This window comes from Mytilus galloprovincialis, chromosome 7 (assembly GCF_965363235.1).
Source record: "Mytilus galloprovincialis chromosome 7, xbMytGall1.hap1.1, whole genome shotgun sequence".
NCBI lineage: Eukaryota > Metazoa > Mollusca > Bivalvia > Mytilida > Mytilidae > Mytilus > Mytilus galloprovincialis.
Genome location: NC_134844.1, coordinates 90,363,644 through 90,367,471, shown reverse-complemented (window position 1 = coordinate 90,367,471; position 3,828 = coordinate 90,363,644).

Sequence of the window (3,828 nt, the reverse complement as noted above, 5' to 3'; positions counted from 1 at the left end):
TTGCAGAGTTTTTTTTTTTTTTTTTTTTTTTTTTTTTTGGGGGGGGGGTGCTTTTACACGAGCCTACAATATGTAACAGTATGTTGTAAAACTATTCCATATTCTCTTTTTTGTTGAGGGGGTGAGGTGGGGCGCTAACAAATTTTAGGTTCAATCTGGGTTTTTTTCTGTCTGACCTTGACGAAGCCAAAAAGTCAGACATAGCTATTTTCGGTGGCAGCTTCAACAATGTATTAGTTTGTGAGTAGGTCTAGTTTATGGTGAACCACTAGAGGTTGGTCGATGATGTTTAGTATGCAGTTGTTTTAGCTTTGACATATCTGATTTCCATTGACAAGTTTACGTGTATTATTTTGTAATTCGGTAAGTTTAAGATGAACCACCTATTTTAAGCAAATGATATTTGAGATGTGTAATGGTAAGTATCTTTTCCATAGAGATTGTATAGCCCACCCCTCATCGTGGTTTATTAACTTTGAAACTTTCACGTATAAGTAAATGTTTGTGTTTATGTTTGTTTAAAAGGAACGACTTATGCTACATCAATGGTATTTTGTATGCAGTTGTATAAGCATTGGCTTATCTGATTTTCGTGGAGATTGTTTAGCCCTGTACCTTCAGTCATGGTTAATAATTGACTGTATATTAAACCTACTAACATTTCAATTTCAACATCTGCATCATCAAAAATAACAAAAAGGCGAGACGTATCTTTGTGTCAACATTTTTTTTTCAATCCTTTAAGAAGTTTGACTGATAAATGGACTTACATTCAATTACCAGTCAACATTTAGATACATGTACAGAACATAATCAATACATTTTTTCAAAAGTTCAGAAGTATTGTATGACCTAATATATAAAGTGTTAATTAAAAGAGTAAAATTTAGATTTTTTGTTGTTGTTGTTGTTATTTTACTAGGACTTGGACTTAGTTTGTCTTTACAGATAACATTTAGATACAGTACATGGTTATAAGATTTTCAGTCTTCAAACCGTCATTAAACCTTACATTAGTTGGACATAAGCTTCTTTCTATGATCAGGAGACATATTACATAGCCAGATAATGAAAATATTTGTTTATGCCCCCACCGTAACGCTGTAAGCAATAAGTCGATTTTAAGTAATGTATGAAATGATTGTTAAGATTAAATGGCTTTCTGAGAGGATTGATCTGACCTTGCCCTAAGTGGCAATGATATGTAAAAATATTATCAAAGTGTATGTGATAATTGTAGTAAAACTTTTATAGTTAAGACTAACCACATAAAAGCAAAGTTCAGTAAAGTTGTCTTCAGAAACAATTTGTGTTCATTTCTTACGTTCAGTCTTGTTTTCTTGATTAGGGAATGAACTAATTATTTGTAAATTTGATAATGTCCCATGCTTAAATAAGAACCAGGCAACCCACCAAGTTTCGAATTCAATCCCCGGTTAGCACCCAAATGAGTCATAGTCTGTAGCTTTATGTGTGTACAGTATTAATTTAACTGATTGCCTTTTTGGTATTGTTATTCATATGTTTATTACAAAGTAACATCAGTTGTCTGAAATTAAAATTGTCCCTAAAGTATGACTTGTCATACAAATAATGAGGAAATCGAGGAAAGGTGTATATATCTTATTTATTTACTGCAGTAATGTTGTAGACTGTGTCATTACATCTATCTAACAAATTGAGTCATATAGATGATAACATTGTGTTCCACTGTAGCTGTTTGTATACTTATTTTCCACTATTGTTGTAGATCGTGTAATTATTATACACGTTTGACAAATCCCATCTTGTAAATAAAAGCGTAATGAATTGTTTCAATCTTGTTTATACTATTGATATAGATTGTGTCATTGTTACATATTTTTGACGTTTTGTGTTTTGTAAATAAAAAGCTGTTTGTTCCACTTAAACATGACTGATGTTTTGTTTACGTTCTATGTTTTGGTAAATGACATGACTCAATAAAATGAGGGCGAGGATAAAAGTTACAATCAAAATCTAAAGCTGTGTTTGAAGAAAAAAAAAGAGCAACATGATAACACAAAAAAAAACGGGAACGATCGCAGGTGCTCAGGTAAAATGCAACAAGATAACAAAAAAACGCGAATGATCGCATAAGTTATAAAAAGGGCAAAATGATAACAGAAACACGGGATTTGTCGTATGGTTTTAGGAAAAGGGCAACACGATAACAAAAATCACGGGAATGATCGCAAGTGTTCAGGAAAAAAGCAACACGATAACAGAAATACGGGAATAATCGCAGATGTTCAGGAAAAGGCCAATAAGATAACAGAAACACGGGAATGGCCGAAGGCTCTGGAAAGGTGCAACAAGATAACAGAAACACGGGAATGATTGCAGGTGCTCATGGAAGGCAACAAGAAAACAGAAACACGGGAATGGTCGCAGGTGCTATGGAAAAGGTCAACAAGATAACACTGAATAGCGGATATGATCATAGGTGTACAGGGAGGATAAATAGTTCCTGCTTCCCTATTGTCAACATGTATCGATATAAGACAATAATAAAAGCAAAGTTTAGAGCAAATTATCAAATTTTCAAAAAATATGATAAAACTGAAACTTGGAAATTCTGAAAAAAAAATTATGCAACAGTCACCAAATTTAATATACTTTTTTTAATAATATCAACAAGGAACAATTATAGCTTTTGTATTACGGCAGAAAAAGTTGACCCCGTAAGTGAATACAAACTGACAAGCCCAAGGCGAAACCAAATGATAAATAAAAGACAATAACAACCTACAGAAGACAAAAATAAAATAAAGACTAAGCAAAACACAAACTGTCTTCTCTCAACACACAAGGCCAAAGGGAACCAACATGTCCTCCGTCATTCTTTAGGAGTGTACTTTAAAAAAATGCATTTTCGATTAGGACACGAAAGATATCAGAGGGGCATTCAAACTCATAAGTCGAAAATAACTGACACCGCCATGGCTAAAAGAAAAAAAAAATCAACAGACAAACAATAGTACAAAAAACAAAACATAAAAACTAAGGACTGGGTAACATGAACCCCTATCAGAAATTGGGGGTGATCTCGGGTGCTCCGGACGGGTAAGCAGATCCTGTTCTACATTTGGCACTTGTCGTGTTGGTAGAAGGCATGTTACTGTCTTCTATCTAGTTTTATTACCCGCAGAAAATATACCGGTAATAAAAGTAAGGACGGGTGAAATGCATATGATGGTATACATAAAGATCATCTGGTCGGCTAATAAGCACATTGGTATACAACATGAACCAACGCAGATAGATTGTTTTCAGTATCATAAACTGAAATATAGCCAAACTGACAGCAAATCAAATTACAAACAAAAATCTCGATTTAAGTAGGAAGCAAGAAACAAATAAGCTGCGGGGCAGCACTCGTTGGAATGTGCACGCATTACAATTTACAAATCAATGTGTGTGTCTAACGGACACTAGCAATTTATACAATTTTTAAACTGACCAAAAGAGGCCATGACTTGAACTTTGAAAGTGATTTCTTTACTCGGTTTTCTTCAGACCCAAAAGATTTCTTTGTCAAAAGTAGTTTTAAGTCTATACCAATGTATTCCTGCGTCTGACATACCAATGCATTCCTGCGTCTGACATACCAATGCATTCCTGCGTCTGACATACCAATGCATTTCTGCGTCTGACATACCAATGCATTCCTGCGTCTGACATACCAATGCATTCCTGCGTCTGACATACCAATGCATTCCTGGGTCTGACATACCAATGCATTCCTGCGTCTGGCATACCAATGCATTCCTGCGTCTGACATACCAATGCATTCCTGCGTCTGACATA